This window comes from Arachis ipaensis, chromosome B05 (genome assembly GCF_000816755.2).
Source record: "Arachis ipaensis cultivar K30076 chromosome B05, Araip1.1, whole genome shotgun sequence".
NCBI lineage: Eukaryota > Viridiplantae > Streptophyta > Magnoliopsida > Fabales > Fabaceae > Arachis > Arachis ipaensis.
In genome coordinates, this window is record NC_029789.2 from 108,569,608 (window position 1) to 108,585,189 (window position 15,582).

A 15,582-nucleotide genomic window follows, 5' to 3' on the forward strand; every position below is an offset into this window, starting at 1 on the left:
GCGTACGCGTGACATGCGCCACGTGCAGACAACACAGAAGATGCTGAGGGCGATTTTGGGCTGAGTTTGGACCCAATTTTTGGCCCAGAAACACAGACTAGAGGCAGGGGACAAGCAGAGACTCAACACACATTCTCATTCGCATAGTTTTTAGTTTTTAGTTTTGAATCTTAGAGAGAAATCACTACTTCCTCTAGGTTTCCTTCACATTCATAGTTTTAGAGTTTATGCTTTTGATTTGGATATTGAGAAGAGTTACTACGTCCGTTGAAGTTGCCATTATTTTAGTTTGTTTCCTTATTCTCTTACTCTTTTAATCACTTATTAACCCTGTTCAGATATGGATGTTTATGATTTTGGGATTTATTAATGCAAAGAATTATTTTTACCTTTAATTAATTTTCTGTTATTATTTTATTTGAATTTCCATGTCTTCTTTTTATTCCCTTTATATGCCTGTGAAAGTGGTACTCATGTCAATGGATTAGACTCCCAACTTGACTTGGGAGTTGATTAAAAGGAGACCCTTGAGTTGGAATACTCAAGTGTAATTGGGAACTGGAAGTTGTTGGCTGGCTCTCTAGTCTCTAACGCTAATCCTTCCAAAGAAGAGGATTAGGACTTGTGAATTGGAGCTGGTTCAGTTACTTGACTTTCTTTTATTCGGTAAGGGATAACTAAGTAGAAACAACAACCTATTACCATTACACTTGGGAGAATCCAACAAGGATAGAACTTCCAATTAATCTTCTCCCATTCAAGGCTTTTTATTGTAAATACATAAAACCTCTTGTTAATTTCCAGTGCTTTAATTAATAACTATTTTAAATTCCCATTCTCCAACTCTAAAAATTCTCAGAAAACTCCTGAGTAATAAAATAGCACTCTTTTGTCAACTCGTTGGGAGACGACCTGGGATTTCTACTCCTAGTATTTTTATTCTAAAATTGTGACAACCTTTTCTAAATTAATATGTGGAATTTTCGTCGGTTAAGAGCTGTACTTGCAACGCTGTTCTTATTATAAATTCTTAATCGGCAATTTTTTGCCACGTCAATTTTTGGCGCCATTGCCAGGGAGTTGCAATACTGTGCTGAATTATTGGTTGGTGTACATATTTTTAATTTTTGCGTATTTTATTTTATTTTATTACCATGAGCTGTATGTTTCTCTCATTGAATGACGCGTTCATTACCTGATCCGAGCTTAGCCACGTTTGATCCTGAAATTGAAAGAACTATTTCACATATTAGGCGAGCTCGGCGTCTGTTAGCCTCTGAGGGTGGTGAAGTGGTTACTACCAATTCACCAATCTTATCTGAGGGTGAATCTGAAGCACCATTTGAGAAAGAAACAACCTCTTCCTCTACTGATTCTGTTGATTTACATGCAGGTAATATGGCGGAGCACAGAAGGATTACTCTCCAAGAAGCAGGAGCCCTAGACTTTACACTGCAACCGTATCAAGCGCGTCACCCAAATCTGACTACAGATTTTGAACTGAAGACTGCGCTAATCAACTTACTGCCCAAATGTCATGGCTTACCTGCTCAAGAGCCTATCAAGCACCTTAGATATTTTCAGACAGCCTGCTCAACAGCTAGGCGTCATGGTGCAGATGAGACTACTATTTGGCTATACGCCTTTCCGTTTTCTCTTGAGAAAAAGGCGAGGGAGTGGTTCTACACTCAACCTGAAGAAGTTGTTACTAATTGGGATCTGATCAGAAGGGAATTCTTGGAAAAGTACTTTCCAGCTGAAGTTACAGATAGACTGAGGAAAGAAATTTCCTGCATTATCCAAGGTGAATCAGAGACCCTATATGAGTATTGGAAATGCTTTAAGAATCTCTTAGACTCATGCCTCCACCACAAGATTGACCAGTTGGTGTTGATTAGCTACTTCACACAAGGCATGAAGCCTCAAGACAAGACTACATTAGATGCTGCAAGTAATGGCTCCCTGAAAAAGTACAAGACGGTGACAGAATCATAGAAACTGATCACCGATCTAGCTGAGTCTACCCAGAATGCAAAGCATAGAAATAACCATCCCAAGGCTATTGCAGAGGTTTCCTCTAGTAGTGAGACTACTGCTCTCACATAGACTCTGGGAGAGATGACCAACATACTGAAGCAGGTACAGCTGAATCATCAAAAACCTCAGCCTCCCCCACAACAACAGTGTCAATAGTTGGTTCCTCAGTGAGTGTGCGGAATATGTGCCTTCTATACTCATTACACTGATGAGTATCCGCAGCTCCAACAAGAAGACAACACCTTGGCAGCTACCCATAATTTCTATGACCGCCTGAACCAAGGCTACTATCAACAAGGCAGAAATTATAACCAAGGTGGAAACTACAATCATGGTTGGCAAGATAACTCCAACCAAGGCTGGAGAGACAATTCCAACCAGGGGTGGAGAGATAATTCCAACCAAGGATGGAGGGACAACTATAACCAAGGAGGCAGAGACAATAGTAGAAATCAGAATACAACAGTAGAACTCTAATGATGAGATGCTTCGCTCTATTGCACAAGGACAACAAGACATGCAGAAAACACTTAACTCTACCATAAACGGTCTGAACGCTACTTTACAAGCGCTCGTCTCCCGGATGGAATCATTATCTACCCCCAACAATCAACTTTCAAGCTCCAGTGCAATTCCTTCTCAATATTTATCCAACCCCAAAGGTGGAATCAATGCCATCACTTTGAGGTCCAAAAGACATTCAAGTTGAAGACATTGTTGAGGTAGAGGATGTTGAAGAAGAGGAGGAAGTACAGGACATGGTTGAAGAAGAAGTAGCTCAACCAGGAAATGGATCACCAAAGGAAGATGAAGTTACAAGAGAAGCTATTCCCATTCTATTTCCACACCTTGCTAGGAAATCTAGGAAGCAGATGGAGCTTGACCCCAAGATGGTGGAGATCTTCAAAAATGTTGAGGTAACCATTCCTCTTTTTAATGCCATTCGCCAGGTACCTAAGTATGCTAAGTTTCTAAAAGATTTATGCATGAATAAAGATAAAATATAGGATTAAGAAACTATTCCTCTAGGTAGCTCTATTTCTGCTTTAATGTGTGATATACCGGAAAAATGTAGTGATCCAGGTCCATGCATGGTTACTATTACTATAGAAGGTGTAAAATTTTCTGACTGGATGTGTGATTTAGGCACGTGTGTGAGTATTATGCCATTATCTGTATATGATGCCTTGAGGCTCCCTCCCTTAAAAGGGTCGGCAGCACATTTTGTTTTGGCAGATAAAAGTATAATCTCGGTGGTAGGAATTGCTGAGGACGTGCTGGTGAGCATTAAGGGGCTAACATTCCCTATTGATTTCTACATATTGGAGATACCCCCTAATGACTCAGGAAGACCATCTTCCATCCTCCTTGGAAGGTCATTTCTGAAGACTTCAAGGTTCAAATTGGATGCATTCTCAGGAACTTACTCCTTTGAGATAGATGGCAGAGCAATGATTTTAAACCTGGATGAAGCTATGAAGGACCCTCTGGAAGATCATTCCGTCTTCCAGTGTGACATCATTGATGAAACTGTAGCTACAGTTCACCAAGAAGAAGTTGAAGAGATTCACATGGAACAAGGTGCAAGTGTGGGGAAGCCCTCTGAACAAAATGAAGACACCTTGCCACCATCACTAGCTCCAGATGATCAAGTGCCTGGCTATGAGCAGAAAATAGAGTTGAAGCCCCTTCCACCCCACCTCAGGTATGTTTAACTTGAGGGTAATCAGAAGCTCCCAGTTATTATTACAAGGGAACTCACTTCCCAACAGGAGGAGCAGCTGCTTAGTGTGCTGAGAAGACACAAGAAAGCAATTGGGTAGAGCTTGGCGGATATAGTAGGCATCAGCCCTCAAGTTTGTGAGCATCGGATATTTTTAGAAGAAGGAGCAAGGCCTATCCATCAACCTCAAAGGTGGTTGAACCCCACCATCTTAGAAGTTGTCAAGAAGGAAGTGACCAGACTGCTTGAAGCTGACATCATCCACCCCATCTCAGATAGTGAATGGGTCAGCCCAGTACAAGTGGTGCCCAAGAAGTCTGGAGTCACAACAGTGAAGAATGAGCATGGAAAGCTCCTGACAACTAGAGTGTAGAATTCCCGGAGGGTATGCATTGGTTACAGGCGCCTCAATCAGGCTACCCGCAAGGATCACTACCCCCTACCATTCATCGACCAGATGCTTGATCGCCTGTCAGGTAAATGACACTACTGTTTTCTAGATGGTTACATTGGCTATTTTCAAATTCATATAGCTCCTGAAGATCAGGAGAAAACTACTTTTACATCTCCCTTTGGAACGTATGCATACAAGAGGATGCCTTTTGACTTATGTAATGCACCGGCTACTTTCCAAAGGTGCATGATGAGTATTTTCTCGAATCTTATTGAGAGCTGTATGGAAGTTTTCATGGATGAATTTAGTGTGTATGGTGATTCATTTAACCTTTACTTAGATAGTTTAGCTAGAGTATTAGACAGGTGTGTTAGTTCAAACCTTGTATTAAATTTTGAAAAATGTCATTTTATGGTAAAACAAGGTATTGTTCTAGGACACTGACGAACGGGTTCTTTGCTGGTAAAGAATTTTTCAGATAAATTCCCGTTGCAAGTATTGTTTCCAAACCAACAGAGAATCCTTTCGTACAAAAAAAATTGTTTGTCACTAAAGCAAACCCAATAAAATTTATAACCGAAGTATTTAAACCTCGGGTCATCTCTCAAGGAATTGCAGGGAAGTATGATTTATTATTGGTTATGGAAAAATATCTTTTGGGTTTTTTGAAACAGGGAACAAGAAAATAAATTGGCAAGAAAGTAAATTAATAATCATAAAAACCCTTGCAAGGTATGTGATGAGCGGATAATTTATACCCTTTTGGCATTGTTTTTACATAGTTTTTAGTATGTTTTTATTACTTTTTATTATATTTTTATTATTTTTTATTTAAAAATCACATTTCTAGACTTTACTATGAGTTTGTGTGTTTTTCTGTGATTTCAGGTATTTCTGGCTGAAATTGAGAGACCTGAGCAAAAATCTTATTCAGAGGCTGAAAAGGGACTGCAGATGCTGTTGGATTTTGACCTCCCTGCACTTGAAGTGGATTTTCTGGAGCTATAGAGGCCCAATTGGCGCACTCTCAATTGCGTTGGATAATAGACATCCTGGGCTTTTCGGAAATATATAATAGTCTATACTTTGCTCAAGATTTGATGGCTCAAACTGGTGTTCAAAGTCAGCCTAAAACATCTTGGCGTAAAATGCCCAAACTGGCACCAGAATTGGAGTTAAACGCCTAAACTGGCACCAAAGCTGGAGTTTAACTCCAAAAACAGCCTAAGCACGAAAAAGCTTCAATGCTCAGCCCAAGCACACCCCAAGTGGGCTCCGAAAGTGGATTTCTGCACTATCTGCACTTAGTTACTCATTTTCTGTAAACCCTAGTTACTAGTTTAGTATAAAAACTACTTTTAGAGATTTATTTAAGAGTTTTTCAATCAATTGAATACTATCATCTATTGTACACATTTGGAGGCTGGCCTCATGGCCATGCCTAGACCTTTCACTTATGTATTTTCTATGGTGGAGTTTCTACACCCCATAGATTAAGGTGTGGAGCTCTGCTGTTCTTCATGAATTAATGCAATTACTACTATTTTCTATTCAATTCATGCCTACTTCTTCTCTAAGATATACTCTCGCACTTTAATCTGATGAATGTGATGAACCCGTGACACTCATCATCATTCTCACTTATGAACGCGTGCCTGACAACCACTTCCGTTCTACCTGCAATAGCTTGAGTATGTATCTCTTGGCCTCCTGGTTCACGACGCATGATTGCCTCTCCTGACAACAGAGCATTCCATTCCGTGAGATCAAAGTCTTCGAGGTATAGGCTAGAACCATTAGCAGCATTCTTGAGATCTGGAAAGTCTAAACCTTGTCTGTGGTATTCCGAGTAGGATCTGGGAAGGGATGACTGTGACGAGCTTCAAACTTGCGAATGTGGGGCACAAGTGACAGTGTGCAAAAGGACAATGGTCCTATTTCGATGCTAGCGGTAACCGACAGATGATTAGCCGTGCGGTGACAGCGCATATGGATTTGTTTTCATCCAAGAGGATCATACGGCTTGCCATGGAAGGAGGTAACACATGATTAGAAGAAGGCAGTAAGAAAGCAGACGTTCAGAAGCAACAAAGCATCTCCGACGCTTATCTGAAATTCCCACCAATAATTTACATAAGTATTTCTATCTTATTTTATATTTTATTTATATTTTAATTATCAAAACCTCATAACCAATTGAATCAGCCTGATTGAGATATACAAGGATGACCATAGCTTGCTTCAAGCTGACAATCTCCGTGGGATCGACCCTTACTCACATAAGGTTTATTACTTGGACGACCCAGTGCACTTGCTGGTTAGTTGTGGAGAGTTGTGAAAAAGAGTTGAGATTACGATCGTGCGTACCAAGTTTTTGGCACTATTTTCAGAGATCACAATTTCGTGCACCAAGTTTTTGGTGCCGTTGCCGGGGATTGTTCAAGTTTGGACAACTGACGGTTCATCTTGTTGCTCAGATTAGGTAATTTTATTTTAATTTTAAGCTTTTTGTTTTTATTCTTTTTATTTTTGAAAAAAATCATTCAAAAAAAATATACAAAAAAATAATTTATATTTGTTCTTCAGAATTTTTAAGAATGAATTCTAGAGTTTCAAATGATATGTTGAAGCCTGGCTGGCTGTTAAGCCATGTCTAAATTTTTTGGACTGAGGCTTCCACTTATCATTGTAAGAGCCTTTGGATTCCCATCTAATTGGCTGTTGTATGTCTGATTTGTATGCTGAAGCTTGGCTGGCATTTGGCCATGTCTAATCTTTTGGACCGAAGCTTTCACATAAAGCTTGGCTGGCTATTTAGCCATGTCTAAATTTTTGGACCGAAGCTTTAGACTAACATGGCATGATTCCTGGAATTCCTATTAAAAGTTTTGAATTTATTTATTTTCTTTTTCCAAAATAATTTTCAAAAATTACAAAAAAATTAATAAAACCATAAAAACCAAAAATTGTGTTCCGTGTTTAAATCTAGTGTCAAATTTTAAATTTGGTGTCAATTGCATGTTTTGATTTTTCTCAAAAGTTTTCGAAAATCCATGCATATATTCTTCATTGATATTCAAGTTGTTCTTGATGATTGTCATTATTTTATCTTTGCATTTTCTTGTTTGGTGTCTTTTTTTATTTTTCATATGCATTTTAGAATTATTAGTGTCTATAGATTAAAAATTTTTTAAGTTTGTTGTCTTGCATGTTTTTCTTTTCTTAAAAATTTTCAAAAATATGTTCTTGATGTTCATCATGATCTTCAAAGTGTTCTTGGTGTTCATCTTGACATTCAAAGTGTTCTTGCATGCATTAGTTGTTTTGATTTTAATTTCTTATGTCTTGTGTCTGTTAGATGTTTTTTTCTTTCCTCATTAATTTCAAAAATAAAAAAATATCTTTTCCTTATTTTGCTCATAATTTTCGAAATTTTGAATTGATTTGGTCAAAAATTTTTAAAATTTAGTTGTTTCTTGTTAGTCAAGTCAAAATTTCAAATAAAAAATTCTATCTTTTTCAAATCTTTTTCAAAAATCAAATCTTTTTCATTTTTTTAATTATTTTTGAAAATTTTCAAAAATCAATTTTCAAAATCTTTTTCTTAATTTTGTTTCATATTTTCAAAATTAATACTAACATTTAATATTTTGATTCAAAAATTTCAAGTTATTACTTGCCTATTAAGAAAGGATCAATCTTTAAATTCTAGAATCATATCTTTTAGTTTCTTGTTAGTCAAGTAATCAACTTTAATTTTCAAAATTAAATCTTTTTAATTTCCTTTTCAAAATCAATTTCAAAATCTTTTCTAACTTCTTATCTTTTCAAAATTGATTTTCAAATCTTTTTCAATTAACTACTTGACTTTTTGTTTGATTTTAAAAGTTTACTATTTCAATCATATCTTTTTCAAAACCACCTAACTACTTTTCTCTCTTTAATTTTCGAAAATTACTAACCCTTTTTCAAAATTCTTTTTAATTAACTAATTGTTTTAAATTCTAATTTCATTTTATTTCTCTTTTTAAATTTTCAATTACTAACCAATAATTAAAATAAAAACAAAAATACTTTCCTTTTATTTTAATTTAAAATTCGAATTCTCTCTCTCTCTCTCATCTCTTTCTATTTATTTATTTATCTACTAACAGTTCTCTTCTTCTTATAATTTGAACCCTCTCTCCCTCTCTGTGTTCGAATTCTTCATCTTCTCTCTTCTTCATTCTACTCTTCTATTCTTCTACTCACATAAAGGAATCTCTATACTGTGACATAGAGGATTCTTCTTCTTCTCTATTCTCTTCTTTTTCATATGAGCAGGAGCAAGGATAAGAACATTTTTGTTGAAGCTGATCCGAAACCTGAAAGGACTCTAAGGAGGAAGCTAAGAGAAGCTAAAGCACAACACTCTGGAGAGAACCTGATAGAATTTTTTGAAAAAGAAGGAGAGATGGCCGAACCCAATAAAAATGGTGGAGATGCAAGGAAGATGCTTGGTGACTTTATTGCACCCTCTTCTGACTTCTGTGGAAGGAGCATCTCAATTCTTGCAATTGGAGCAAACAACTTTGAGCTTAAGCCTCAATTAGTTTCTCTAATGCAGCAGAACTACAAGTTTCATGGACTTTCATTGGAAGATCCTCATCAGTTTTTAGCTGAATTTTTACAAATCTGTGAAACTGTTAAGACCAATTGGGTTAATCCTGAGGTCTACAAACTTATGCTTTTCCCCTTTGCTGTAAGAGACAGAGTTAGGACATGGTTGGACTCACAACCTAAAGATAGCCTGAACTCTTGTGAAAAGTTGGTCAATGCCTTCTTGGCCAAATTCTTTCCACCTCAAAAATTGGGTAAGCTTAGAGTGGAAGTCCAAACCTTCAGACAGAAGGAAGGTGAATCCATCCATGAAGCTTGGGAAAGATACAAGCAATTGAGCAGAAGGTGTCCTTCTGACATATTTTCAGAATGGAGCATCATATGTATATTCTATGATGGTCTATCTGAATTGTCCAAGATGTCATTGGACCACTCTGCTGGAGGATCTCTTCATCTGAAGAAGATGCCTGCAGAAGCCCAAGAACTCATTGAAAAGGTTACAAATAACCAGTTCATATAAAGTTCTGAAAGGAATCCTATGAATAATGGGACAACTCAGAAGAAAGGAGTTCTGGAGATTGATACTCTGAATGCCATATTGGCTCAGAATAAAATATTGACTCAGTAAGTCAATATGATTTCTCAGAGTCTGTCTGGAATGCAAGCTGCAACAGGCAGTAGTAAGGAAGCTTCCTCTAAAGAAGAAGCCTATGACCCTGAGAATCCTACAATGGAAGAGGTGAATTACATGGGAGAATACTATGGAAACACCTATAATCCTTCATGTAGGAATCATCCAAATCTCTCATGGAAGGATCAACAGAAGCCTAATCAAGGCTTCAATAATAATAATAATGGTGGAAGAAACAGGTTTGGCAATAGCAAACCTTTTCCATCATCTTCTCAGCAACAGACAGAGAATTCTAAGCAGAGCCACTCTGACTTAGAAACTGTAGTCTTTGATCTATCTAAGACCACTCTCAGTTTTATAAATGAAGCAAGGTCCTCCATTAGAATTTTGGAGGCACAAGTGGGTCAGCTGAGTAAAAATGTTACTGAACTCCCTCCTAGTACTCTCCCAAGCAATACAGAAGAGAATCCAAAAAGAGAGTGCAAGGCCATAAACACGTCCCACATGGCAAACCCTGTAGAGGAGGGAATGGCAGTGATTTCCAGTGAGGAAGACCTCAATGGACCTCTACTGGCCTCCAAGGAGTTCCCTAATGAGGAACCAAAAGAATCTGAGGCTGGTATAGAGACCATAGAGATTCCACTGAACTTATTGTTGCCATTCATGAGCTCTAATGAGTATTCTTCCTCTGAAGAGGATGAAGATATTATTGAGGAGCAAGTTGCTCAATATCTAGGAGCAATCAGGAAGTTGAATGCCAAGTTATTTGGTAATGAGACTTGGGAGGATGAACCCCCAATGCTCATCAATGAACTAAATGATCTGGTTCAACTGAAATTACCTCAGAAGAAATAGGATCCTGGAAAGTTCTTAATACCTTGCACCATAGGCACCATAACCTTTGAGAAGGCTCTGTGTGACCTTGGGTCAAGTATAAATCTCATGCCCCTCTCTGTAATGGAGAAACTAGGGATATTTGAGGTGCAAGCTGCAAGAATCTCATTAGAGATGGCAGACAATTCAAGGAAACAGGCTTATGGACTTGTAGAGGATGTCTTAGTGAAGGTTGAAGGCCTGTACATCCCTGCTGATTTCATAATCCTAGATACTGGGAAGGGTGAAGATGAATCCATCATCCTTAGAAGACCCTTCCTAGCCACAGCAAGAGCTGTGATTGATGTGGACAGAGGAGAGTTAGTCCTTCAATTGAATGAGGATAACCTTGTGTTTAAGGCTCAAGGATCTTCTTCTGTAACCATGGAGAGGAAGCATGAAAAGCTTCTCTCAATACAGAGTCAAACAGAACCCCCACATTCAACAAGAACCATGACCAAAGTCTGAACCCAAAGAATTGGCTCACAATGGTTCAGGGGAAATACTTGGATTTTAGTCTGGAAAATGTGAGGCTAGTATTTGATGCGGGTGCATCATTGCCTATTTTTTTATAGTTATTTCAACATGTTTTAGTTAGTTTTCATACAAATTTTCCCAATAAATGAGTAATAGCATGAAAAATCTCTTCATGAAACAAAATCTCAAGCATAGGTGAATTTTAGTTAATATACAAGGTAAATATGATAAAATAGATCACACTAAGTGAAGTTTTGATTTTTAGTATTATTAGCACACTTAGTATATAAAGATCATCTTGTATGTTACCTTGATGCACTTTGTTTGTTTGATTTCAGGCCAAAAGAAGTAGAGAAGAGCCACGTTAGTGGCTACGTTAGTGCTACTAACGTGGGAACTAACGTGGAAGGAAGGAAAGTTTGGAACGTTAGTAGGAACATTAATGGCATTAACTTTGAAGAAGGAGCAGCGTTATTGGCAAAAGTGAGTGCCAATAATGCTAGCACAGCAAAGGAAGACCCACGTTAATGGCCACGTTAATTACACTAACTTGGGCATTAACGTGGAAGAAAGGAGGGAGCTGTGAAAGTTAGTGGAAAAAGTGAACGCCGCTAACGTTTGCGAAGCAAAGAAGGCCTACGTTAGTGGCCACGTTAGTGCCACTAACGTGGGCAAAATCTCACCTGGCAGCCTGACCATGCCTTCTTCAAACAAGAATAACTTGAGCCACAAAGCTCCAAATGAGGTGATTCCAGTGGCAATGGAAAGTAGGATTCTAGATCTTTCCAAGAATATATGGCACTACATGATGGACACTAAATTTGAGGGAGAAAATCTGCCCTGAAAGTGTAAAGATGAACATGGTATCAACCTGTAGTAAGGCCAGCTGACCTCTTCACCTTCCAAGAAGTGTAACTCGAGCTATAAAGCTCCAAATGATGCGCTTCCAAAGGCGTTGGAAAGTAGACATCCACGGCTTTCCAACAATATTTAATAGTATGGGGTGCACATTAAGTTTGAGCTCCAGAACCTGGCAATATTAATCCCCTGAACACGGACGTTATTGGCACTCACTTTTTCCAATAATGCCAGCGACTATGCCAGCGATCCTGTCCCCTTCAAAGGAGCATAACTTGAGTTACAGAAGTCCAATTGAGATGATTCCAGTTGCATTAGAAAGCTGACATTTAGAGCTTTCCAACGATATATAATAATCTATAGTGGGGATGAAATTAGAGCACAAACCAGAGGCATCTTTTAAGCCCCAAAAACACCAATTGGGTAGCAAGTGTGACATTAGCCACACTAACTTCAGCACTAATGCCACACTTGTAGCGTTAGTGTGGCTAACGGTAGCACTAACGATTAGCACCTGGACCTCAAATTGATTCACTTCTCTTTCAAGGACCACCCAACCACAAGGAAGCAAGTCCACAAGTGTCAACCAATCAAGGTCACAAGAAGCATCTACAATAGGAATTTTCATTTAATTGTAATATACTTTTAGTTTCATTTCATTTTGTAATTTAGGAGAGCCTATATAAAGGCCTTAGTTTTAACATTCAATTCATCCGGGGGAAGGAAGGGGGATTGAAGAGAGAATTCTGGAATTGGGGGATTGAAGAGGGGTCTTCGGACTCCCTCCCCTCATACACTTTTCCTTCTCTTTCTTTTCTTTGTACTTTTCATTTATGAATTTTGCAGTTTCAATTTTAGTTTTAATCTTCATCTTTACTTTTCTGCACTTTCTTTCTTTTCTATTTTGGTAGAGCAATGATCAACTAACTCTTTTCATTGGGTTAGAGAGCTCTATTGTGATTTAATGGATCAATTGTAGTTTTTATTCTTCTTCTTCTTTCTTTTCTCTTGATTTTACTAGAGAGCTTTCGATCTTCATCTAATTGGGTAATTGTCTCGGAAGAAAAATTGCTCATACTTGGATTTCCTCTGAACCTTGGAAGAGGAATGAGAAAATCATGCTAGAAATGCTCTCTCACATTGGATTAGGTTGGGGGTTGGATGGATATTGTGATATTTAGTCCTACTAATACTTTGATCTATGAATGTGTGTGGTATAATCAGTGACTAAACTTCATCTCTTCCCATGAGCAATTAAATCATGGAATTGGAAAATTGTTCAAGCTTAGAGAGATTGGATTGCCAAGGAATTGGGATCCAATCACTTAAGATTGCCAAGGAGTTCAATGAATGCATTGATTGAGGAAGAGATGAGAATGAACTTGATCTGGAGGATTGCAATATCTCTTGATCCCAATGTTCATTTTATTTTTAGTTCTTACATTTACTTTTCTTGCCATTTTACTTTTCTGCACTTTATTGCTTTCTTTACTTTTATGCGATTTACATTTCCTTGTTACTTATCACTCCAATATGATTCGTCTAACTAGGATAATTAATCAACTATTGATTGCTTAATCCGTTAATCTCTGTGGGATTCGACCTCACTCTTTTGTGAGTTATTACTTGACGACAATTTGGTATACTTGCCGAAGGAAAATTTGTTGAGAGACAAGTTTCCGTGCATCAGCATTTAACTTGCCAATGATGCAAGGAGATCCTCACCCTTTCACTAGAAGGGTCAACTTTGATCAAAGGTTGGACCAAGTCCTTAGGGCATTTGTGTGGAAGATGCTCAATGGAAGAGAGATTCAAGGGGCAAGCCGGTTCAACTAAGAAGGCTTGACCTCAAACCCATGGCTAGGAGATGGTTGGAGTTCATCCAATGCTCTATCATTCCTACTAGCAACCGGTCTGAAGTTACAATAGACCGGGCTATCATGATCCATAGTATCATGAATGGAGAGGAAGTAGAAGTTTATGAGATCATATCTTTAGAACTCTACAAGGTGGCGGATAAGCCATCTACTTTGGCAAGGTTAGCCTTCCTTCATCTCATTTGTCACCTATGCAATTTAGCTAGAATTATCATAGAGGAAGATATCCACATTGAAGAGGATAAGCCCATCACTAAGAAAAGGATGGAGAAAACAAGAGAGCCCACTCATGGACCTCAACAAGAGCATGAGGAAGTTTCTCATCATGAAATCCCTGAGATGCCTCAAGGGATTCATTTTCCTCCACATAACTATTGGGAGCAAATTAACACTTCCTTAGGAGAACTGAGTTCCAACATGGGACAACTAAGGATGGAGCACCAAGAGCATTCCATCCTCCTCCATGAAATTAGAGAAGACCAAAGAGCCATGAGGGAGGAGCAACAAAGGCAAGGAAGAGACATTGAGGAGTTCAAGCACTCTATAAGATCTTCAAGAGGAAGAACTAGCCGCCATCACTAAGGTGGACCCGTTCTTTATTTTCTGTTTTTCGTTTCCTATGCCTTATGTTTTATTTATGTTTGTGTCTTTATTACATGATTATTAGTGTCTAGTGTCTATGCCTTAAAGCTATGAATGTCCTATGAATCCATCACCTTTCTGAAATGAAAAATGTTTTAATTGCAAAAGAACAAGAAATACATGGTTTCGAATTATATCTTGAAATTAGTTTAATTATTTTGATGTGGTGACAATACCTTTTGTTTTCTGAATGAATTCTTGAACAGTGCATATTTTTTTTAATTTGTTATTTATGAATGTTAAAATTGTTGGCTCTTGAAAGAATAATAAAAAGGAGAAATATTATTGATAATCTGAAAAATCATAAAATTGATTCTTGAAGCAAGAAAAAGCAGTGAACACAAAGCTTGTGAAAAAAAAAAGAAAAAAAACTGGCAAAAAAAAAAAGAAAAAGCAAGAAGAAAAAGCCAATAGCCTTTTAAACTAAAAGGCAAGAGTAAAAAGGATCCAAGGCTTTGAGCATTAGATAGGAGTGCCCAAAGGAATAAAATCCTGGTCTAAGCGGCTAAACCAAGCTGTCCCTAACCATGTGCTTGTGGCGTGAAGGTGTCAAGTGAAAAGCTTGAGACTGAGCGGTTAAAGTCGTGGTCCAAAGCAAAAAGAGTGTGCTTAAGAGCTCTGGACACCTCTAACTGGGGATTCTAGCAAAGCTGAGTCATAATCTGAAAAGGTTCACCCAGTTATGTGTCTGTGACATTTATGTATCCGGTGGTAATACTGGAAAACAAAATGCTTAGGGTCACGGCCAAGACTCATAAAGTAGCTGTGTTCAAGAATCAACAAACTGAACTAGGAGAATCAATAACACTATCTGAATTCTGAGTTCCTATAGATGCCAATCATTCTGAACTTCACAGGATAAAGTGAGATGCCAAAACTGTTCAGAAGCAAAAAGGCTACAAGTCCCGCTCATCTAATTGAAGCTAATCTTCATTGATAAGTTTGGAATTCATTGTATATTCTCTTCTTTTTATCCTATTTTGTTTTCAGTTGCTTGGGGACAAGCAACAATTTAAGTTTACTGTTGTGATAAGTGGATAATTTATACCCTTTTTGGCATTGTTTTTACATAGTTTTTAGTATGTTTTTATTACTTTTTATTCTATTTTTATTAGTTTTTATTTAAAAATCACATTTCTGGACTTTACTATGAGTTTGTGTGTTTTTCTATGATTTCAGGTATTTCTGGCTGAAATTGAGGGACCTGAGCAAAAATCTGATTCAGAGGCTGAAAAAGGACTGCAAATGCTGTTGGATTCTGACCTCCGTGCTCTTGAAGTGGATTTTCTGGATCTATAGAAGCCCAATTGGCGCGCTCTCAATTGCGTTGGAAAATAGACATCCTGGACTTTCTTGCAATATATAATAATCTATACTTTGCCCGAGATTTGATGGCCCAAACTGGCGTTCAAAGTCAGCCTAAAACATCTTGGCGTAAAACACCCAAACTGGCACCAAAGCTGGCGTTTAA